The 25,042-nt window shown below is 40.7% G+C and overlaps 2 long non-coding RNA genes across 6 annotated transcripts in view; one reads left to right on the top strand and one right to left on the bottom strand.

The window, feature by feature from the left end:
* LOC109366164 (uncharacterized) overlaps nucleotides 1-11,734 on the top strand; it is a 16,825-nt gene extending 5,091 nt beyond the window's left edge. Inside the window, exons 2-4 of one of the 4 annotated variants that reach the window (XR_014881438.1) lie at nucleotides 580-699; nucleotides 1,757-1,804; nucleotides 10,578-11,734. This is a non-coding gene — a long non-coding RNA (uncharacterized LOC109366164). Of the gene's footprint in view, nucleotides 1-579 lie in introns of all 4 variants that reach the window. The other 3 variants (XR_014881439.1, XR_014881436.1, XR_014881437.1) reach the window with 3 other exon arrangements.
* Nucleotides 10,658-25,042, bottom strand: LOC109366163 (uncharacterized). Of its 2 annotated transcripts, none has more exons than XR_014881441.1 (5): nucleotides 17,690-25,042; nucleotides 14,913-15,076; nucleotides 12,740-14,778; nucleotides 12,062-12,234; nucleotides 10,658-10,794 (listed from the first exon to the last, which is right to left on the bottom strand). It is a non-coding gene; the product is annotated as an uncharacterized LOC109366163 (long non-coding RNA). The 2 variants fall into 2 exon arrangements; XR_014881440.1 differs by having other exon boundaries at nucleotides 14,695-14,778; nucleotides 17,690-25,040.

The following is a 25,042-nucleotide window of genomic DNA, read 5'->3' as shown; positions in this document are numbered from 1 at the left end:
TGATTAGCTACAAACTGGTCATAATAAATTTAAGCTGGAGATTAACTGGACTTGAAAGATTTCTCACCAGTGGAAGAGAGAGTTTCTTCTCTGTGTGGAAGTAGGAGAGCAGAGCTTTGTAACAAGTTTTATTCTGGAAGTTGATCAGATTACCAAAGGAGGTTCTGTGATGTTCTTTGCTGATGATCAGATTCATTCATGTGATAAACAAGATTTTAGAAGAATTGCATGTAGTTCACTGAACATTTCAATTATGGGTTCCTCTAATTGATACAGACGATTTAGCCATGGAGAAAGAGCTTTCATCATCATTGCACAAAACACATTCTATGCCATGTTTTCATTTCAGAAAACCTTAGCTGTATGAAATACACTCCAGCAAGTTATACTATCACCTTCCACACGTGGCAAATAAGTTATGTATACAAATTCTTATACATAATGTTTATATGAAGATGCAAGACTACTTTTAAACCGTTTGTTTCCTGGGTTTCATTTGTATTTAGCAATTTACATTTCAAACAAAAGTTTTAATTGGAAGTTATTTGACAGTAACTCTTTTTTCCCCAATGTTTTCAGGTCCGTCTTACCTTGGCCTAACATCAGAAGAACCTACCAGTGAATGTGCATACAGGAGAACACATAAGTACTCAAGGGAACGATATCATCTGAAATGTAAAAATGAATAAAGATTTTCACGTATGTAGCAAAGCAGAACTATACTACTTTTATTTAAAAATCATATTAATTAACAGCATATACCTAATACAAGGAAATTGACAGTAAATGCATTGTGTTGGATCCAGAAATGAGGCAATATTGATCTACTCTCCGCTGATGGAATTCTGTATGTCAAAAAGTGGTTGGGGTTTCCTCCTGTGTTAAGAGAGCAGAATGTTGTCAAGAACAATATTTATATGGTTCTGTAATGAGTTTAGTGTATCACATGTTGTTAGAGAGCAGCTAACAGTATAGTAACAAGTCAAGTTTAGTGGCTGGACATATGACAAAAAGAAGTTAGTAGGTGAAATTTGATTAAGATGATCTAACTAAGTCCTAGATAATCAAGGAGTATTGCTAGAACTGTTGTGTGAGCTGTGTTGCTGAATCAAAGCTATTAAAAAACGAGATGCCTGTAAGAGTTGTGTATGACCATAAAAGATAAAACTATGTGTAAGGACATCTAACATTTAAACATTAATAGTGTTTGTGTGAATGGTATGTTTATCAGTGAGAGTTGCTGGCAAGTTGTGCAGTAAAAGGGCAAAAGTGGTTGAGCATTTGAATAGCTTTTATTCAGCATTTATAGCTGTTATAAAAATAATTACTTTTATTTTTACATCTTACACACATTATCTCTTCCCAAGAGAAATTATGTGTGACTTGGTGGGGTTTACAAAAAAATATATTGTTTAAGTACACGTACATCATCCTACCAAACTCTGAAATTTCTATTCCATACAGTGGAGCTGAGGTAAATGGCTGTAAGAACTGTTTTTAAATTAGCAAACAATTTTTCATATTCTTTTTCTTATAAGTAGCCAAAACATTTAGCTGAAACTCTCCACTGGAAAAAAAAAACCATTATCTGATGCAAACAGAGTTAACCCGAATGATTCAAATAAGTAATTTAAAAGATTCCATAATGGAAAGTTTCCAAGTAGTGTAACTGCAGAATGTCCTATCAGTCTCATATAATTTATGCAGCCAACTGTATGTATATATGTGGTTATTATTTGAATTTTCATTGTTTCAGAATGTGAAATGTGTTTTTATGAATGAATCACAGAAATGGGGCTGGATGGTAAGTGGTGAAATCACCTGTTCTACGTTCTACCATGTAGTCTGACTTGCAAGCGGCATTCCCCATTCATGCATTGAAGTGAAAGAAGCTTCTGTCTGGTATGTTGATCACAAACAGCCATCTGTTATCCAGGAAGAGATAGGAGAGTCGCCAGCAGAGTAAACTTGAAGTGCTTTAAGATTAAATTAAAGATGGCAGAGGCCTATTAAATGCTTTCTCCGTCCCTGTCAGTATTGGTTTATGTAATATATGAACGCATACTTTATGCTGCTGTTCCAGATACCAACTATTCCCCCTCCCCCCATTAAGTCAACTACCTGTAGTTTAGAACACAGTTTAAGATTTCCTGTATTGTGTGTCTTCCTTTTATCACCTTTTTTTTTTTCCCCCTTCTTGGTTTCTTCCTTTCGAAGAGTTTTCCAGAAAAAAATGACTGTTATGAAAAATATGATTTTGAACTTCTCATTTGCTTACCTTAAGCTACACTTGCTTATGTTTGCAGGATTTCCTTTTGAGTCTTTCCAGCCCCCAAAGGATTTCTGTTATTTTTATGTGAATTCCATCCAATTTGCGGAGATCTTTTTGGTAATATGCCTGGGACTCATTGGTGAATTCCAGGTGTGGTTACAAAGAGCATGGATAAAGAATTTATGATTTATGTCTAGATAGAGCCATTTACGTTGTTTCAGGTACCCGTATGACCTCTGTGTGTAGGACAGAATGAATTGCCAGATGATATTAACATTTGGTACACTAAGAGGCTCGAATGGCTTAGCTGATTGTTCACAGGGAAAACGTTCTACAGTCTGCCCTAAAGCTACATGGAGAGAAACTGTTATCTTCCTGCTCTAGGATACAGTATTTCCAAGTATGCAAGTCAAACCTAACTTAGTCTTTTTGTTCGTATTCTGTTACAAATTTATTCGTAGTTTCTGCTTACTTGTTATTATTAGATTCTTTACAAATATGCCCTAGGGTTATTTCCATCCCATTGAATACGTTCCAGAATATTTCCCCTCAGTATTTCCTACAGCAGTAGCTTGCTTTTTTCTCCTGTACTTATCTTCATCTTGGTGTTTTCTGACTGAATTTTAGCCCCTATAATTACTTTGCTGTACCTCCATATCCTTGCAGTTGTCCACATCGTGGCCTCTGAAAGATTAATGAAGATGTCAAAGAACAGGGCCTCATAACAGTTCCTTTGGCACTGTACACACACACAAATACATTGTTGCATGTCCTTTTTCACATAAGGCTTTTATTTGCTATCAGTTTTCAGATTTATCTTGAGCCCTACAGTATTCACTGTTTTCCTTAAGCTTCAGAGTTTTTATACAGTCCTTATTTGTCTAATCATCTCTCACTCAGCATTGTAATCCATCCAGTGCATTCTGAGTGACTTGGGGGTTTCGCAAGAGTAGCAGATGCTTTCCTGAAATTGGGATACGTAACACCTAAAGACTTCCTTCAGACCTTGTATTCTGTTTTGGCTATTGGGAAGAGTGTTGTTTTTCTTGTGAACTAGATACTGCCTAGGAGTCTGTTGGTCTTTATGGCTAACATTTTCAGACATGGGTTTTTTCAGTGTTTTCAGGAGTTTACTTCCTCTAGCGAGGATCTTAATGGGCATAAGTAATCAGGAGAGAGATAAATGAATGCTGTAGATACATTTAAATGCATCCTCTTAAAATGCAGAAAGCTACAGAATGCCATAGAACTATTTGCTAGAGATTTAATATTTAGTCAGCAATTATTAGCGTTTTATTTTGATGTGACATTCATCAGTTAACACAGTTGCACTTCCTAACTCTTTCTAAAAATCAAAGCTCATTTCCATTTGAAGATGCAAATACTAGCTACTAATTAATAATACTGTAAGTATTTTTAGACACTGGTAGGCAGATGGCACACCTGGGAAAAAGGCAATGCAAACAGAGTGGTGTAGAGGTGTAACAGAATGAAAAGCATAGCAACAACAGCAAAGTAGCATGGTCCTAGGCTGCAGCAAGGGACCTAAGCTGCACAAATGCAACAGCCATAGGCACAGAAATAGAGGAAAGAAGCTGCTTATCTTCAGAAGATCTCAGGGATGCAGAGCTCTCCAGCAAGATACCCTCGCCTTCAGTGCCAACCCTTAAATGAGGTCTGCAAGGAGGTGGATCCTGGCTTCACCTGTTCCAGTCAGTCAGGTGCATTGCATACACCTGAGCTCCCCTGGGTTGGCCCTGCCTTCCACCAGGTGCTCACTGTTTCATGCCATGCTTTTTCTGCTACAAAAGGTAATCCCAGAAAGATATTACTGGAACTGAAGTTCATCCAGAATATGGTCTTCCTAAATATGTATTCCCTATATAAATGCTACTGTGTGTGCTTGATGTATAAAAATATAATTATTAATGTGGACCACCAATTACAGTAACATCTAATAAAGGCTGACACTTTAAGTACAAGCCTTATCTGCACACAGATCTACCTCAACGATTTTGGAGACTTGCAAATAAAATTAATTTTCTTGCCAGTATATTGATCATTGTATATCTTAAAGCATAAGATAGATACAGTTGGAGATACAAAGTTAGGTAGAACACAAATTTATAAAGTGTTACCTGTTATTCTGATGCGATATGTTAGTGGCAATTAGGAAGGAGAAACACCCTAATTCTGTTTCCAGTTCCTAGGGGGAAAATCTTGTGTGGTGGTTATGAACTTCTAGTCAGGTACAGAAATCAGGTACTTTTACTCTGGAAGCTGTGCAATTAAATGACTGAGACTTGATTCTGCTGTAATGTGGTGTCTCCTGAGTAGTCTTGCAGCTGCTTTAGTTACAAATTCAGTGATAGCTGTTTTCCTTCAGAAGTGGTAACTTGATGGCTTGGCTAATAATATCAAACAACACTAGCTCCCAAGTCCATAAAATATAAACACAGTACCTTCTTCAGTCTCCCTACCCACAGTACCTTCATCTTCCTTTTCGTATGCTACTTTAAAAGATAGTTTGTGGAGATAGTATTTTGAGTAGCTGTTTTTCTCAGGACAGAATATAGGCTTTTGACTTATTTGGATTTTTTATTCTAATACTTAAGTGATGTGTTCTCACTAGGAGCGTGCTTTTTGCAAAAGAAAGTGATCGTAGATTGAAACTATTAACTCGGGGAAAATAGGAAATGGTTATACTGTAAAAATAACTGTGAAAACGTATCAGATTGTTCAGAGAGGGAACAGCCTTCCAAGAAGTGATCGCATTCTCATGCTCTGCTTTAAACACATTCTTTATCTTTAAAAGGAAGCAGAAGAGAATCAGTCAGTAAATCAAATGTAATTGAGGTCTAGTCTGCAAAACTATCATTCTGAAGTAAGGCATTAGGTGTGGGTATTTGAGACAAGAACTGCCAGTGCCCAGACCTCTTGTGCTCTGAGGAAAGTGCACACATCTTCGGTTAGATAATATCTTTCTTGCAGCTCTTGGTGGTTTTTCTTCATTGTCTGAAGATAGCAGTTATGGTTACTATCTATTAAAAAACAGACTGTACTTTTCTACTGCAATGAATAAGGGTGTTGTGTTGTTTGTTTGGTATTTTTTTAAATCTGTTTGTTTAGAGAAGGAAATTGGATTTCTTACCCCAAAACCTCCACCTTCACTCACTTGTTGGCAAAATAAAACCCAAACAACTGTTGAAAGACTGCATGTTCTTGCTGCAACTTTGTAAACCAGTTTTGTGATGAAGATTTCACTGCCTCTAACCTGGGTTTGTCTCCATTGCTCCAGCACTAGATCACTAGTCAGTTCCCTAATTTCTTCTTCACCTAGCAGGTACAAAATTGCTTTTTGCTTGCAGTAATGCAAAAATTGGTTATTTTAAGCAGAAGAAATTAGTAGTATTTATATTTTTCAAGCTCCTTCAGAGTAGCTTTATTTTTTATCTATGTCTTAATAAAAACAAAGTATTTCTAGCTAATTTTAATTCAGTCATCAATAAAATGGGAACATTGTTACTTTAAAGGTAAAATAAAAATCCAAATTACTTGGCATTAATTATACTGTGACAGAAGAATTCATAATTTCCTTATTGGGTTCTTTGAAATGTTTCTTACCGTGCATTACATTTATGCAATATTATGAAATAATGAAGGCCAGAGAGTTGGCTGGGTCTCCCTGTGTCCAAGTATTGTCCCCTGAGTCACTTGAGAGCATCACTCCAGATGGTTGTTATGGGCCAAAGCTGCCACACAGCAGGCTACCGGCTTGGCAGTGCAGATGATGAGCAGTCTGATATTCAATTTATTCCATGGTACCACTCTGTTTAACAGTACAGGTGGAGCAACAGTGACTCAGAGAAGGTTTTTTAAGCGTTCCACTTTGCCATGTTCAGAAGAAGACTTCTGGGGGGGGTCTTCTGTCCCGCTGAATTTCTTTCTTTCCTAAGTGCCTCAAATACATTAATTTCATAATATCCAAATACATAAGTAATAAGAGCACTTGCCTAGGAGTCCTTAGTCCCTGCACTCAGCACTGTGCGTTCAAGCTGTATAATTGCTGCTTAATGAAAACATAAGCAGCCTAGGAGATTAAAGTATCCTTATTCTTTCTGGCCTGGGTGTCTTCCATTCCCCAGCACAGATTGTCAAAATCTCAAGGTGGATGTAAGAGATGCTTTGTACACAAGCCTCTGCTGGTGGGAGTACTCTCCTACCAGACAGGAGAGGCTGATTTAAGTCCTTCAAGCAGTAAAGGCACAGAATCCAATCAACCATTTCCTTTCCAGCTGCTGTTGAATAACACATTGTCTTAACCTCTGTTCTGTGGTGTAAGAGTAGGTAACAAAGGTATGTGTCCCAAAGGAGGGTGAGATATCCCTTACTTCTGCCAAAACTTACATCTAGAAAAGCTCTTAGACATTCAAAGTAAATTGTTGCCTGATGGCTAACCTAAATTTCACCAAGGAGACAAAATGAGCAGCAGTAAGTGGCCTCCTCTAACGTGCTTTCTAAGCTGCCATATGTATGTCTTTGGTTAGAATTCTTAGGAACACAAAGGTTCTTGTGCACTCTGGTTGCTAGGTACTACTTCTGCTGAGCTCTCCAGCTTCATACACTTACTCATCTTTATTGTTGGGTAAGGTGCTACTTAGTGAGAGCAGTGTTAGGTGCTTGGTTGATGGGGCTATGCAAAGGACAGAGTTCTAAAAAATGAAGTCAGTAGGTTTTATATCTAATTAGGCCTCTAATCCTGCAGACCGTTCGTGGTTTTGCATTATGATATGCTCATGTTGTCTTAAATGGGACTGCTTACTTAAGTGAAGTTCTGGGTGTAATTGCATGCAGGTTCACATCTGAGCAATCACATTTTAGCTTCATACTGCAGCACTGTAATGAATCAGATAGCTCTGATGTTACCCCTTGGCCTGTCACGGTGAAGGGGTTTCTGAAATGGTGTATGTTTCTGTGTAATGGCTTACACTTCGTTTCCATGCCCATCCAAACTAAGTGCTTACAGAGGCACATCACACAGGGTATTTTAACTGTTGGGTTAAGAGAGTCATAAGGCATAGATTTTCAATGCGGTAGGTCATGAGGCTGCAGTTTCACTGGGTTGTGTGCTGTATTTGCATAGGCAGATATTCAGACAGTTAATGGTAGCACAGAATGCTTTAATGATTTTCATTTGCATCAAGCTGTTCTCACCTCTTAGTAACATAATGGATAAATAAAAGAGGCCTTTTGTTTGCTCTCCATGAAAGTTACCAGTGATTAAGTGGTGCTGAGGGAACAGGCTGATGCTCTTAAAACACCAACAACAAAAAAAAAAAAGAGGAGCAACAACAGAACTGGCCATCAAAGCTGACTTCAAAGTGACCTACTTCGTTCTGAGGTAAAATGGCACTTGAATAATTTTATTTTAATGTTATGCACATTTCCTAAGTCAAAACACAGACATGGTCATTCCGAACAAAATACAGAAATAGTTGCTCATCAGACACAAAGCACTCATCATTTGTTAGGGTCCACTTTGTAGTGCTGAATTACAAACAAAGCAATACCCTCTTTGACAAGATTTTCTTCCAAATGGATTCAGCAGAAATTGTTATTATTAAAAACTATGTCCAGAATATAAATTGGAGGAAAATTGATACATTTTGCACTACAATTGTGACTCCATTGACCTGGTTTTAGCTTTGACATCTAGCAGTGCCAGTATATTTTTTCCCTTTTTTTTTTTTTCCCCTAAATTTATTAGAATTTCAGCTCTGCATGTAGTGCTGAAAACCACAGCCAAGACAGTGCATCCCCTCATTAGCCAGATTTCCGTGGTCTCTATTTAGGGTACAAGGGTATAATGTTCCTGTTGCCAGCTAGGAAAAACAGGCTTTCAAGTACTTGGGTTTTTTTATTTTCGCTTGATAACTTCCAGTCCTTTCAGTTTCTAACCTTGTTCCTTTGAGATAGTGATCTTGAGTACTTACTTCTTGTGGCATTCAGCTTCTCTCTTTCGAGCTTTGTGTTATTTAAATCGAGATAATGAACCTGACTTCATATGTTTGGAACACCCTCCGTTTTCACAGAATGAATTGGGTGTTTGAGGCACACAAAATATGTAAATTCAGATCTGCTGAATATCTGCTTTTAATGGTCCTTCCGTTTGTTATTGGCTTTGATTTGTCCAGTGTTTGACTGGGGACTAATTAAATTCCTGAATTTACAATAAGAATATGTTAGTCTATCAATTCCTTCACTGATTTTAATTCCTTTACTCTCCCAGTTAATTTTCTTTTGAATCTGCCTTTGTGTTCTCAGTGTGGCATAAAAGGACTAATGAACTGCCTGAATGCAGGGGAAGCTGAGGGAAATCTCCATCTGCAGTCAGTCTCCCCCATTGCAAGAGGGGTGTTGGAGTCATTATGTGTCCAATAAAGATGGCTGAACTCACTGATTAATGCCTGAGTAGCATAACAATTCCTTAGAAATTTGTTGCAGGAAGGAAGGGTTTAAGATTTCTTCTAAGAAGAGATCTGTGCATATGAGGATATTTTTATTTTACTTTGGGTTAAGAATAAAATGATATTTGCAGGTATGCTTGATTCAGGTGTACAGTAAGATGCAAACTGCTATCACACTATTGGCAACATATTTCAGTACATGTAGATAAGGATGTATTTTACTTGTATTAACAATGTAGGTTGTGTGTTTACAGCCTAACAACGGCCTTAATCATCTTAATCTTGTTTTTTTTTAAATGTTTACAACACTTTGAAATATAACTTCCTAAGTATATATCACTAAGAAGATATTGCAGAAGCAAACACTTTAAGCAGAGGTGAAGCACTGTCACTAATGCAGACAGAACTACAGCAACTGTCTGTTCCAGCTACAGTGGGAAAACTTTGCTCAAAAATGTTAATTGAGTGGTTTTAATTGAGTGCCAGAAAATTGCTTCTGTGTGGTCGTCCCTGCTTAGAGAATCTTCAAACTCAGTGTTTTCCATTTTTCCTTGTTTCTTTCTTTCTTGGCTAGTAGTTGCTTCCATCAATTGGATTTATAAACTATGAATCTAAAGAAGATAGCATGTTGTCTAGAGGATTTGATCCAGATGTATATTATTACCTTTTTGATAAATATCTTTTTAAGTACTTATGGTGAAGAAGTTTTTTTGTTTTTTGCTTTTTGTTGTTGTTTGGTTGTTTTTCTGTGTGTGTGTGGGGGGGGGGGTTAATGTTTTAATATCCCAAGTATCTTACTAGCAGCCAAATTAATGCTGAATAAAACCCCAGAAAATTCAGTAGTATTTCAGCAGGGATTCATTCAGCCCTTGGGTTTGGGGTTGTATCGTATTGCAAGCTCTTAAAAATAAGAGTGTTTGGAGAGCTGCAGGCTTCCCATCTTTTTGTCTGGAAAAGTTATAAAATGGAACAGGCAGGCTTTTCACTGAGCTGCTGAGAACGCAGTTCTGGCTGTGCAATCAGGACTAAAAAAGGAGCAAGATCTGCACTAAAAATAGAAATGGAGGCTGAGCCAACTGCAGTGGGAGTTACAATCCTTGCACAGCAAAGGGTTGGTAGGTTCAGCTGAGGACACTCGGTTACAGAAAATCAAATAAACTTTATCCCGCTCCTGTAAAGCCATCATACCCTGACTGCTCTAACTGGATTTTTAGCCGTCAGCAGAACTATTAATCATTCCTGCAAATTAACATCTTCTTTCAGATGCAGAATTTTTTCAGAGAGAATTGTATTCATCTCACAGTAAGAGGGAAATACGGGCTGGTTTTACATAACAGTTTGGAGAACGTAGGGGCAAATTGCACAAATTTAATGCACTTTCTCTTGGCTGGAGAAATGCATTCATACTATTCTTTTGAGCACTAAGTGCCTGCTGATATTATAGACTCCAGGTGGGCATGCTCTGCTGACTCAGGTATCTTTCCAGGCCTTGGAACCTTGTCATGGACTGCAGACATTCACAGTAGGTGCTTTGAGGGAGGTTATTCTGCTCATTTCAAGAACAAAGTACAGAACACCGTAGGTCATTCCAGCCCTCTACTGCATCCTCTCCTGTCCTTCTTTATCCTGTCCTTCATTGGGAGCACAGTTCAGGAAGTGTTGAAGTGTTTTGGTCATTTGAGAAATGGAAAAGTCTAGACAGCAGAGAGAGTATGTGGAAGAAGACCAAAAAACAGAGATCATTAAACTTTCACAGGCCAAGCAATGTATATGTTAATAAATTCCTTTCTTATCTCCCTCCTCACCAGAATATCAATTACACTATTTCTTATGTCCAGACTCTTCTCCCAGCATCCATAGTTTCATCTCTTCCACATTCCATATTGAGCACACAGTTTAGCAGAAGCTGAGAGCAGCTGCCCTGCAGAAGCACACGATCAGCAGAATGTTGCTGGTGAGGAGGAAGCAGCCTTCATCTCCAGCTGAGTTCGGAAGCCTGTTGTTACTGCTGTTGTATTACCATTACTTACGCTTATATTTGAAGAGCTGTATTTTCTGGGGAAAAAAAAAAAGGAATGCATGCAGTCAAGGAGGCATAGAAAAGGGATGATGATCAGAAATGGCAGCGAGTGCTGAAATATGTCAATCATTGTATTTTGGTTGCATGCAAATCTTAGACAGACTGTTTCATTTACCAACTTTAGCTAAATCTTTATAAGACTACATGGGGCTTTGGCCTCATTTAACTATGGGCCATTCATTCCCAGTTTCTGTATACCTTTAGCTGTTACTCTTTGGAACCAATCATTTGGTATAATAAAAGCAATGTAGGCCTGTAGTGCAAATGTAGTAATATTAGTGACTTTGTGGAAATAACTTAATGATTATGCTTAAAAAAAAAAAAAAAAACATCCCAATCCAAAGAATTGTTACTATTACGTATGCAAAGAGAAAAATAATTTTAGTTACATGTCTTAAGTAAGTGAATGTTGTAGAAAGAGAAAATGGTATTACTTGAACACACAACTTCAGTTTAGCCAGGGAGTTTTAAAAGTGTTGTTTAAGATGGGATGGGTTATAGGTTAGGAAACCACGGTGATAGAACTGAATTGTTAATAGATAACCACCAAACTGAATATGAACAGGTATGCAGTTTTACACTGGATGCTTTTTCATGATTAATCTTGAATTTAATAATTAAGGTTAATTCTGCAGGTCCTTACACATACAAAAGGAATGAACTCAAGACTTTTTTTGTTAAGTTGAATTTGTGTTTATCAGAGCCCTTTCAAAGTACAAGGGAGGTCACAGCTGTTCTTTTCATTCACATGTAATTTGGTAAAACAAACAACATATGTATGGGGCATAAGAGTTTAGCACTCAGAACATAGGGATTTGTATATGAATTTGAAAACTGTAAATAACAAATTATGCTTAACCTTTATCTTTCCACCCATCAACCTGATTTGTTAATAAAGATTTGTGTTGGAATTGAGGTCTTGATGTGTTACATTGTTCAGAAAAATAACACTTTCTCCAAGTGCAAGATAACAAGGTCCATGTTTACATTCTCAGCCTTAATTCTAATTGTCATAAGTCTCCTAGATTTACATAATTAGTACATTTACATAATCACTGAAGACCTTCATCTGCACTCCATTGAAAGTAGACCTGAACCCTGCTGAAAAATCACACTGATTCGTACTTCATATGGCAAGCATGCAGGAGTGACTGCAGATGTAGGCACAAAGACTTTTTCTTTAGAGCTTGGTGGTGTCTGAGCGAGCTTGCTAGTTTACCACACTAGCACAGAAATGCTCACCAGCAATCTGCTGGCAGTCCATGCTGCCATATTGTATCTGGAGGATAGGGCTTGGGGAGAGGAGATGCAGAATATAGCATGTTCACATCTGGCCAAAGGACTTTTTGTTCTGCCGCAGCGTAGACAATAGTTGTAGTGCTCTTATTTACTCAGGGAGATGGAGCTTCCAAATGCTGAATATTAAAAAAACAAACACAAAGCACGTCACTGAGTCTCTTGCAAGTCAAGTGGGAAGATTAGCTGAATATTTCACAAGTACTAAAAAATTCATCTTTTTTTTTTTTTTCCCCTGGATGGAGACAGCTACAGAAACCCATTAGTTTGCACATTAGTTGTCACAAGGAGATTTGCTCTTGCATCAGACATTGAGCTTATATTTGACTTTCTCAAACCACAGAACCCTTACCCCTCATTTTACTCAAAAAATTCTGCCAATTCGGGGGACATAGACTCGCTAGACTGAAACTAGAAAGCAAGTACTTGAAAGCAGAATAGGTGGTTGTGATTCTGTTAAATGATGGTAGCAAAGATGAATTTCCTGTAGGAAATGAGTAATTCACAGGATATGGGTTAAAACTTGACACTGTGCAAGTCACAACTGAAAGTTATCACCATCTGTAAAGAGAATGACCTCTTTACAGCTAGGTCAGACCCTTAAACTGTTCAGTGGCTAAGTACCTGTAACAGAAAAGCCACCATGATTGTTAGCTGTCTTCTTATATGGCTTGAGTTGTTGCTGGCTGCGTCTGTGCCAGGAAGTAATTAAATTATAGCACTTGCATAAAATCTTTTCTTGTGTACTCTGTCTGCAGAGTAGCTTGGTAAGAGGTTTCAGTAGACACTCCTATTCAAAACACGGACAGGAAATCATAAACATTTGAAGGCATCTTCTCAAAATAGAACAATCCTGACTAGATATAGCACAGGTCAACAAGACGAAGACTTCTGCATTTCAGGAATCGTGGTTTCCTGTTATACTTACCTGCCAGTCCTTCTAATTACCAAATTACTTGGCAAAATCAAGTAGAACGCAGCATAATTATCCTTTTGATCTTCACTTGCCAAAAAGAGTTCTGGTTTCCTGAATGGGATATTCATGAAACTTCAGGACTTCTCTGCATTTGGAGCCAGAGGAAAAAAACAATAGTTTGATACCTGGACTTGAGGTTCTTTCCTCTCCTGGCCTGCATGCTGAGTGGCCATCAAGAATAGGAAGTCTTGCTTTTCACTCAGTCTTCATCAGTGGTAAAAAGGCAAGTTTAATTGGCAAAACAAATTAAATTTTCTTCCTAGAGAAGAAAATTCCTACAGAATGTCTTGAATACATTTAAGGAATCGCCACATAACATTTTAAACTATCTTCTGGCTTAAGAGCAGTCACCAATCTTGAAAGGTTGAAAGAAGTTGAGCTTGCAAAAGTGTATACTCAATTGCTTCTTCCATGTCGCCAAACTGTGGTTCTTGAAAGGTCTAGCCAAGGTAAACACATCAGTTCATGCTCCTCAGACTGGACTCATCAGCTTCCAGGAGTCCCTATCCTTGACAAGAGTTTTATGTTCTTGTTTACTTTTGTCAGATAGGATGACCTGAAGGCTGTCACTACGAGAAGAGCAAAAATTTCAAGGAGCCTCAAGGCTTGTATCTGCTCGATGGGCGTATGAGGCCTCAAAGTCACATAAGCAAATGTTCAATTCTGGCAGATATACGGATACACCTCTCCTAGAACTCCTGTTGCTATATCACAAGTAACTTTTCATTCATTTTGATGCATAAAAAGCTTTTCTGCAGGCTTGTTGTGCAGTGAAACACAAGCAATGATAGTGTGAGAATGTTCAATCATAAACAGCTTGTTTTAAAGCTATGCCTGCACAGCAATGTATTGATATTTAAAAACCCAAGCAAAATTTTCAACTGCTTGCCAGGCAGACAGTTTTATGATGAAGGTAAACCCTCATCCCTAAAAGCAAAAAATAAGGGCACCATAGAAATAACAATTGGCAAGAATACCTTTGCTGTCGAAGAATTCTGTACATTTCCAGATTACAGGCAAGCAAAACATAGGTAAGCATCTGTCTGCAATCTGCACAGTTGCAGGATGTCTTTTCTGCCAACTCATCCCTTAAATAGTAATAATTTCCTTGTAGTTGTCATATTGTCATACCTTATGCGCAGTTGCTTGGACTTGCAGAGTGGCTCATAAATACAGTAAACTGGAGACTAGATAGTGCTTAGGAAAATGAGGATGCAGGAAACTAAAAAATAGTTTAAAAAAAAAAAAAAAAAAGAGTGGGAAAATGAGAGCAGAGCAGAAGGGGAGAAAAAGAATAAGCTCTGAGGAGCGTCAGTGCCAGTAAATGTAATATCCTACTCTCGAGCAAAGGGAATAAAGCACAGATGGAAACGAGAGGGTATATTCATCCAAACCCATTATAAGAAAGCAAGCTGATTGTTTCTCTTGTGTTCTTTACAGTGTTTTTATGCCGCTTCTATATAAAATCATGCATTGTCATTGGTGAGGAAAAGGTAGGCCTAGAATTTAAACGGTCCTTTAAAAGCAAGCATATGCTGCAGAAGTAGTGAGCGACAGAGATGGGAAGTAAATGATAGTGGCCATTCCTAGAGAATCCACAGACCTTCTGAAAACTACGGATCAAATCCAGGCTTCATCATCCACTTCAGTTAAATAAGCTGCAACAGTCACTGGCAGGTTTGTTTTCCTGTAAGTCAAAACTCCACTTTTAGTCTTTGGACTCTTACCTTTGCCCTTTCATTTCAGTAAAAGACCAGCACGTACACATGAACATGAAATTATTTTATTTTCTGTAATGATCAAATCCAAATGTTATTTTACCTTTGCCAGCTTTGTGTAGGGTGATGTGCCATCTCGCACATTTATTTTCCTGGAGTGATTCCCAGAAGTATGCTATGCTTTTTCTTGCTCATGTCTCACTCGTTTTATTTATGAGTTGTCTACACCAGGTTGTCAGTCCCTGGGGACAGGCCTACACAGGAAATCTGTAAACGATATTTAATACATAAAAGTAGGAGAGTAGCAAAAAAGCACGGTAATACTCCAAAGGATCTAATTCACAATATTCACCCAGGTCATGGGTAGCTTAGTGTCCCTGCTTTAAACCACAAACACTTTTGTCTGTCTTGTCACGTAGAAGGAAAAGATGTGATAAAGATTAGAGAGTCTGAAAGAAATTTTACTTAATGCTCACTGATGCTCTTCAGCTGCTAAAAATTTAAAAGCAGAAATCTCACAATGCACCTTTGTAGCAGTTACGTGGTGCTAGAGGAGTGAGAATGAAATACTGTAGTCTGATTCTCTATTTGGAATACCTAGCCTCAGTAAGCCTCACATTTACAAAAATCTGTCAGTTCTTGTGGAATTTGGTGGATTCAGTTTCTCAAACTGGGCACACAGAGCTTGGGGAGACACTGATTTAACATAAGAATAAATAGATACTGGCTTTTAAAATTTGCTAGTTGCTTAATAAAATTAAGAGTAAATGACTTCTACCTGAATTGTTTTAAGTGTGGAGTAAAATCCTTCCATGTTCAACATCCATACATAATCTGAAATATCAAACTTGTGAGTTAAATGCTGTGGGGGTGTACGTTCAGTTCAAAATACCAAAATGCCATTAAGGACAATGAGCCAACATTTCCAGGAGATATCCCTGTTAAGTGGAAACAATTTGAAGAGCAAATTTCAACCTGGCTTACAGAATTACAATTAAGTTACTCTCTGATGACTGAATCTAGTAGCAGCATTGTAATTTTGCAGTTCTGGGTTCTTACTGATCGCATAGAAAGTGCATTTTTAAAGATTTTTCTCACTATTAGGTAGTGAATTCCTATTAGCTGGAAAACACATCAAGATAAGGCTTTCTTTCTCCCATGCCATCACAGCTGGAAACAGCATTTTGCTGATGAAATCTGATTGATATCATATTATCCATTTGATTATACCGTACAATCTCATTAATTGAGGAATAATATGACCTAAGGAAATTTAATGGCTAGTAACACTGTATAGGAAAACTGATATACAAAGTTTGATGTACATTTTGAACTGCAGTTGTATTTATAGGCTGACTGCCTGAACAAACAATTACTTTTTACCATCCCCTAGGCTTGCTGTGAGATGCTGCAGGCCTAGACTTTTCCCTATCATACAGATAAGTATCACAAAAGGTCAGGCCAGAAAGCAGGGCGTCCCCTCTACCCGTCTGATGTTCTGATTCATTTAAGAAGTTAATTTGATATTCATGCTTGCGTTCTTCACCAAATGTTCTACTGCTGGGTCTCTTTATAACCACTGCACTAGATGTGATGAGTTTATCATCCAACTTAGCATGTTAATACATTGATACATTTCAGGGATGCTCTTAAACTTGCTTTCGGGGCATGCAAGCTATAAGCACAGGATCTCACTCACAGGGCTGTCTACATGTCTGTCTATGTGAACTGGCATTCAGTGAGGTGCTCAGCACAGTGCATGGGTGATGTGGGGGCTGCCAGTACCTGTGAGAACAAGCAGAGTGGGGAGCAAAGCATGAAGCCAGACAGAACCAAGATCCATTCTGAGTGCTGTGCAGAAGCAGTTTTGTGGCCATACAGGCCTTCTAGTTATGATGCACAAGTGATTGTACTTCTATGTAAGGAGGCTAAGCCCTCCTTTATTCTCACTATGACTGCAGAGCAGGAGGGAAATGCAATGGCTCTACGTGACTTAACAGTTACCACCACCAGGCTGATTCAATCTTGCATCAAACAATGTTAACCCTTTTGCTGATGGGCAGGATGGACACATCCTGCTGGTAAGGTGACATGACATGCTGCTTCTGCCTGTAGTTTCTCCTGACGCCTGGACTCAAGATGATCACTTTAGAAGTGGTTCACTATGTGACCCTAAAGAACTAATTACTCAGCGGAATTATCAAGAGTGAGGTAGCCTGAGGACAGGCATTCCCGAAGCTAGCTTTTCAGATGCTGCCTCATCAGCTACCACTTGGTAAAGTCCCACCTCTGCTGTCAATAAGTACCTAAAGGGAAGCATTATCCATGGCTGCACCACTGTTTTTCTGATAAAAGGGTCTCAAGTAAAACCAGTTACCTCACTGAAAGCTCACACCCATATATCTCCTTATGATCCTTCAGTATCATACACTACTGAAATGGTCACATCCATCAAATGGTGAAATGTGAGTGTGCAAGAAGAGCTCTTACTTTTCTGGGTAGCAGAGATTTCACAAGCATTTTCATCAGGCATACCAGAGCAACAGGCAGGTCCTGATGCACATAGTTGTTGCCCTTGGCAATGGGAGCAGGCAGGTATTGCTGGTCAGGGAGCAGATCTCTTTGGCGCCTGTCACTCATCTCAAACCCAGGACCAGAAGACTACTTTCCTAAACGTATCCCCTCTGTCATACCCTTGCTACAGCTGAGTGAGGAATATGGCACTGGCCTTGGAGAAGCAGCACAGTTTGTTCCAGTAGACAGGGCTGGAACGAGCACATCCCACTTCATCACTCAGCCAGAATGCTTTCCACAAAAGCACTGCAGAGTGTGAGCCTCCAGCTGGGGAGAGGAAGAGAGAGCACATCTATGTTGTCTTACCCTGGTCATTGGTCCCGCAGGTTTCGGCCAAAACTGCAAGAGATGCCCTTTGTGAGGTTGGCTTGTTGACCTCTGCTGCTGTTGGTAGTGAAATGAAGATTACCCCTGTGGTGATTCAGGCTGACCTAGATTTTTATTTTTAAAACAAACTAGCTGGGGTTGCTCAGAAGTTTATGCTCCGTTCTTGTTTGTTGTTGTTTCTGGGGGGACTGTTTTCTTTAATAGGAAAGAAATCACTCAAAAGCATGCCTAGACTTGTTGCAGGTGGTTACATTCAGCTGTAACCTGCCTGGTTGAGAGCTTGGTGAGCTGAGGGAGGGAAAGCATGCTAGTTTGAACTGGATTTAATAGCAAGAATATTTTGACTTGGGCAGCAGAAAGAAAATTGTATAACACTGTTGTGCTATCTTGAATAGGAGAAGCCAATGAATTGCATGACTCTTCTGTCTTTGCAATCAGCTTGTTATGCACAGAGCAACGCCGTGGGATTAAGCACTTTATCTGCTGGGCTTCCCCTGGCAGCATGTGAAGAAGTTCATTATAAGTGCTTATCACATGATCCACTTAATCAAACCACTGAAACTCTGAGAATAAGTCATTCTAACAAGACCCATCAGAGCTGCCTTACAAACCACTCACTGATATACTCTTCCTTGGTTCGTATACAATGGGTTTCCTTGTGTTGCAGTGCATGATACAGGAAGTTCATTATCCCCAGTCCAAATACAGACGTAAAGAAAGGAAGCAGGGCTTACAAAGAAACGACAGATAATTTGCAGAGAATTCTAGCTAGCCACTCAAATCCCACATGCAGTTGGACCATAAGCCCTTCATAAGAAGAGCATTCTGGTCTATAGAGTTACACACAGCTACATGAATAGCTGGTTTTAGCATTGTAAAATAGCGTTGACACAGAAGAAGTTATTTGCTTCTGTAGATTAGAGGTTAATGAATGAAAAATATGAAATCAGAACAGAAACCATGCTTTTTGCTAGGCAGTAGCACGTGTAATGCAAATATCAGCAGAGCTGATCAATATCTGAGCTCATGTAAAGTACCTTGAAAGCCTGCTAACTCCCATTGTGTACTGGGGGTCAGAATGCTCAGACTCATGTGACAAGTCAGGAGCTTGCACATATGCTGGCTGTAGCTTGTGTCTGTATGCTGTACAGCTGGTCAGATAAATGACTTTCCCTAGAATGTACCTAGGAACTGTTCTGGACATAGGAAACCACTAGGTTGAGAGGTGCTCTGTATCTCCAGAAGGATTCATTTTGCGTAGGCCTGTCACAAGTTTCTGGCACTTACTGGTGTTACTGCAGAGTCAGTATCTCACAAGGGCATGAAGATGCTTGCCATTCTGCTACCAGCTACACTGGCCTATGTAATGCTGTAATACTATAATGTGATGGACTGTACAGCAACAATAGCAGAGTGCCACAATCCAAGGCTGCAGCACCATAGGCACAGAAATGAAAGAAAACTGCTTACCTTCAGAAGGTCTCCACTAGACAGGGGTATTCAAAGAGATACTTTTGCATCCACTGCCAACCCTTAAATGAGGTCTAGGAAGGGATGGATCCTGGCTTCATCCCTTCCAGTCACTCAGGTGCACTGCATGCACCTGAGCTCCCCTGGGTTGGCCCTGCCTTCCATCAGGTGTTCAATCACTGTTCCAGGGCAAGGCTTAGCATTTCTGTTACAGTCTGGACCAGCCTTCACATAAAAATGCACTGATAATTTTCTCAGGCAGCACTCTGTATGTGAGGTGTACACCTCTTCTTTTACCTCTCAAGCTTATGTGAGAGCAGCATTGGGTCTGAATGTTGCCTTTAGGTGGGGATGCACAGGCTGAGTCTGATGCAAGTCTCCAGCTGAGCCTTCTTGTACTGGAAATTGCCACTGGAACAAGAAGCATCAGATAGTTTTGAGACAAGCTACTCAGTAAGACATTAAAAACAGGGGAGTGTGCAGGGGTGAGAAATGCGGGCAAAAGAAACAAGAACAGCAAGCTCATTTGAAACAGATTATCCTTTTTTACCTCAGGTAGTTCCAGTGATGCAGGTTACAGAATCCATGCTATTGTCAGGTATTGCTTTGAGAAAATGGTGAAACCTGTTTGTCCATGATCCAACTAACACAGAGCTCTAAAATGCAACCTGTAGCCCAGCTTGGAGTCAGCAAGGACTCTGGCCTGCATCCACCAATAGACATAAGGGCTTGAGATGGACAGCTTTCACTCAGTGTGCTGCTGAACAAGTTAGGTGATGACCCCTTGTCTGTGTTCTCCAGATACTTTAAACCTGGCTGTCTTGTCTTGACACAACTATCAGTGTCATGACTGCTGAGGTAGCAGTGCACCAAGCTGGCACTGCCATGGCTATATCCTAGGGACACTGAATTTGGTTTCCACACAAGCATGAAGGAAAATACCATTTTGCTGTCTTTTTCCTCTTTGTTTTAAAAATGCTAAACTATTTTACCTCATTTAAAATAATATATAATGTAGCAAAAAGAAGACAAATCTATGCTAGCTGGTTGGTTTGCCACTTCCTTCAATGTGATTACTTTATAATTGCTTTCCTCTTCATCATACTTCCTGTCTGTCTTCCCAGTGTCTATTATTCCTATTTAAAGTCTCCATCTCATCTCTCTTTTGGGACATTCTTACTATTGGCTTTCTGCTGTTTCAGCTTTTTTACAGCCCCTGCTTCAGGAAAATCATCTCTGTTACAAGACTGGGAGGAAAATGGACACATAAAAATTATTTGTATGCACATAGTATTTTATTGAGTAAGTTTCAAATAATAACTTTACTTAAGTGGTTTGCCTTCATCTCCACTTCTTATGTAAGGAACCCAGAGCAGAGTGAGTTGATAACATTCTGCTGACTGCAGCAATTCAGTGGTAAAGTGGAGATAAATCTTTTTCCAAATGATTTCTCAGTGCCTTATCCATTGCCCTGTACATGGGAAAATACACTTTTAAGCATCTGGAATCATTATTGGCAGGGATATCTTTAATCTTCTTAAAAGAGAAACGGTTGGTTGTCCTCAGAGTGCTGTTAATTAGGCATCAAAGAAAAATTGGCTTCTGTATTGATACTGAGACTGGGTCTCAGTGTTTCTGTATGTCCAGTTGATAGGAAAAATTTGGGAGGAAGTCTGCAATGAGTGTTGCTTGCATGTAGCTGTATACATGTATACATTCGTTCATGTCAATGAGGTGCACACAGTATCTGCTGAGCATTTAAGTGATGCTACAAAATACAAATCCAGGTGGTTTTGGTCAGTACTAAGCCAGGCTGAGTTCTCTGTGCCAGCAGAGGGATGAAAGAATCTTTAATGCATTAGCTACTCCTGCACTGTTCAGCTCAATCCCCATCAGTGTTATCTTTTTAGAAGTTTTTCTGACTAAATTGCTTCCTTTGAAGACTGCAGGCTTTTTAACAGCACACTGCGGCACCCGCTGCTTGCTGAAAATCCTGAGGCCAGCACACCAGAGCATTGCACTGCCAAACATGCCAGTCACAAAACATCACCTTTAGTGGGTTTTAACTGGAGGTAGCTAACAAAAAATAGAATGGACGTGTTGTAAGAGCTGTCAGGCCCAGCAGAAGAAGATAGCTTTGAAGAAAGCCTCAAAGATAGTATTTCCAGAATACAGTCCTTTAGAAGAAGTGGAAAACCCAAAGGATGAAATACAGTCAGAACAAGTTCACTGCAGGTGGTGGTGGTCATGATTTTTTAAAGATCAATTTTAATTTTCAGCTACTTTAATCATTATTTTTTTGTTCAGTGCCTAGCATTACGATACCTTTTCCTTCAGCCCCAGAAAAACATGCTTCTATGGCCCTGGAGGCATTCCCACACCACTTTTTCCACCTCAGGAGGCTGGCGTAACACAGCAGAGAGGACTTTATCAGCCTGACCTGCAGATGGGGAGCTGGAAGTCTTTTGCCCTTGGCAGAACTCGAGCCACCCCTTTCGCAGCAGCCAGCCTGCTGTGGTTCACTGTGAGCACTCATGTTCTGCCAGAGGTTCCCTGGACTCTCCTGTTAGCCTGGAGAAGGTTCCCACCATGAGCAGGTGTCACAAAATGGCTGCCTTCTGCCACCATGGCTCAGGGCAGGAGCGAGGCTGCTGCTGGGAGCCCCTGGTGTCACCACTCACCAGTGTGTTCAGCTCAGCCTGCGGGGACCTCTGTCATCTGCCACTGGCACAGATTAAACAGAAGCGACAGCAGGGGAGAAGCTGTTAAATTAAAGCCAAAGAGTAACGAGAGAGATGTTTGCTTTGTGAGATAGTGCACACCTGTTCTGTGTGCTGAGCACTCTCTGAGGCCTGCTCTCCTTCCTTACCACAGCTGGCCTTCATGAAAGGCTGTGCAGCTCCCTGTTCTCTGCCAGGCCCAGGCATTTCCCTCAGCCTTACCTTGCAGCCAGGCCCCGAGTTGGGCTGCAGGCTGGGGAGGGATCCCAACCAGTCCCTGCAGTGAGTCTGTCTCACAGGCCGCCTCCTGCCTGTCCTGCCACCAGTCCTGGCGATGTCTGCCTTGTGGCTCTGTTAAGTGGTATCAAGTGATGGCAGCTAGAAGGGCTCTCCGGGAGAAAATCAGCTCTGTCGGCAGCGTTTCATGTCTTGCACGCAGGGTTTTATAGGATTACCTTTGTACCAGACCCACCATACGGTTCCCTCGCTGGAGAGGCCAATGTAGCTTATCTGTGGGATGAAAACATTACCACCATATTTCTGTCACACAGGTGGCTGGCATAAAAAATCTTCACATGCATTCATGTCATCGGAGTTCTGGCAAGCCTGCAAGACAGGCTGTTTCTCAGTGAGTTCTGTCTCTCCCTTCATGTTGCCTTCATCCCAGTGTTTGCTCTCAGTTTGGGCAGGGCATTTCCCTCCCACACCCCAAGGTGTGCAGGCACTGAGGAACAGCCCCCAGTACCTCTGCAGTGCTCCAGGCGATGCCTTCATGCCCGCAGCTCAGCGGCTCCTGCTGGCAGCAGTGCCCACCCATGAGAGGGATGCTCGCATTCTGAAAGCTACTGCCCCACTATTTGCACATGAAGTTAATAACTGACTTAAGAGCTCTACAGATGCATTTCTAGGGCTGTTCCTGTTATATTTTTCTCTCTTGGCCTCAAGGCTCTTGTTTTCTGTAATTTCCTTCCTAAACTTCCCTGTAACCCTGATCTCTTTTAACATGAGCATGTTAGTTTTGAAGCAGCCTGCATGTTTCCAGCCTCTCCTTCTCCCTTACCTGCTGATTATTTCTTTTTCACCATCCTCTCCCTACTTGTGTTATTTGCAAAAACCTGCCTTTCCCCTCCCTCTCCCTCTCCACAGCTCCCACCATCTGTCTCTCTACAAACACAAAGCTGTAGGGGAAATGATTCACTCGGCTGCGAGCTCATTACTCACACTCTCCCCATCATGGTTTCTGTCCTTGTAGGACGCTCTAACTAATGTAAAGATCAATGGATCCTGGGAATAGTTATTCAATTAAAAAAAAAATGCCCCAGCAGTTAAATATATGGAGCTCTTTGTACTTCCTCAACACCGACTCTTTATTTTTCTCCCTCATTCTGCTATCATTGTTTTTCAGACAGGGATCATTGAAACAGAAGAATGGAAATGGTCGCTGGAGCATTTAGTGCAACCTTGTGTATCACATGATGCAGGAATTACTTAATGAAATTCCCTGGCCCAAACCAAGCAAATCTGTGGTAAATCTAGAGCACGTATTTTAGGATGACAGCCAGAATGATGAAAGGAATTTACTACCCAGCCTTGCTAATCATTTTGAATGCTTAACTGCTCTCCCTAATATGCGGCTTTGTAAGCAGCAAAACAAACACAGCCTCATTTCCTGCAGCTTTCTCCCCTCTGGCCTTGCCCACACTGTGCACTCTGAAAGCCCCCTCCGAGTTGTGGCCGGAGCTGGTTGGTGAGGGGGGCACAGGGCTGAGCTCGCATTCCTGCTGGCTGTGGCAGGTCAGCACAGCACCTTCATGACTAGGCGGAGGCCCCAATCACACACTGCCTCTCCCCTCTCCTCCAGGCCAGACTTGGGGATCTCTGGTACTCGCTATGTCCTTGAAACCTGTAGGCACGAAGTACATTGTGGGGGCCAACTGTACCTGGGGGTACCCAGCCCAGCACTGCCACTGTGGAAAGGGAGGGGTTGTCCTGCTCTGCACTGTGCTCTGAAGCCTCACCTCCAGTGCTGGGTGCGCATTGGGTGCCACGATGTTAGAGAGACATAAAGCTAGTAGGAAACATCTAAAGGAGGACTACTAAGATGGTGAAAGGTCTGCAGGGCAAAGTGTGTGGGGAGCAGCTGAGGTCCCTGGGTTTGCTCAGCCCAGAGCAGAGGAGCTGACGAGAGCCCTCACGGTGGCTGCAGCTCCTCACAGGGAGCGGAGGGGCAGTGCTGAGCTCTGCTCTGTGTGACAGCGACAGGGCCCGAGGGAACGTAATGGAGCTTTTAGGGGAGGGTTAGCAAAAGATTCTTTGCCAGAGGGCAATGGGCATGGAATAGGCTGCCCAGGGCAGTGGGCACGACCCCAGGCTGCCGGAATTCAAAGAGCTCTGGGACAACGCTCTCAGACATAGGGTTTGAATTCTGGGTGGTCCTGTGTGGATCCAGGAGCTGGACTCGATGTTGTCTGTGGGTCCTTGCCTACTAAGGATATGCTATGATTCTGATTCTGTTCTATTCTGTATTTATTTGAGCTTCTACCTATCAAATGTGGAAGAAATTGGCTTTTGAGATCAGAAGCTGTTTGAGACAGGCTAATCCATAGATGCTTTCTTTAGAAACCAAACTAGAAATGGGAATACAAAGTACGTATTTTTGTCCTTTCAGCTTCTAGCTATTATATCTAGTTTATATTTGCAGAAGGTAGCAAGAATCATCGTCATTCCATATTGAACGTGCCTGCCCTTGGGTTTATTTCCTGCTGGGGTTTCCCTGGCCCAGTTGGTTCAACTTCTTCTGGCATGGTCTTGTTGCCAAATGACATCCTGCATTTCCAACCTCAAGTCCCTTACTCTGTCTGTTCTCCCTCAAACACATTCCTACAAAATGTATGTTTTGAGTCCCAGAATTATTTTTCAGTGTTAAAATACTTTAGATATGTTAAAGTACCTGAGACAGCCATACAGGAGTGGCAGATAAGCAGCAGCACTTCAAGAAAGTTGCATTTTCTAGAACAGCACTTGGAATCTGAGCTTAAAGTTGTGCAGCACTCTGAGTGACCCTAAATGCCAATGTTTAGGTAACCAAGTCCCCCCTCTTCCCCCTCCCTCTGTATTCACTTTGTTGACCTTTTAAGAAGGA

Source organism: Meleagris gallopavo, chromosome 2 (assembly GCF_905368555.1).
Source record: "Meleagris gallopavo chromosome 2, MGAL_WU_HG_1.1, whole genome shotgun sequence".
Taxonomy (NCBI): Eukaryota; Metazoa; Chordata; class Aves; order Galliformes; family Phasianidae; genus Meleagris; species Meleagris gallopavo.
Note: the sequence above shows the minus strand (reverse complement) of the source record. Positions and strands in the feature narration are given on the sequence as shown.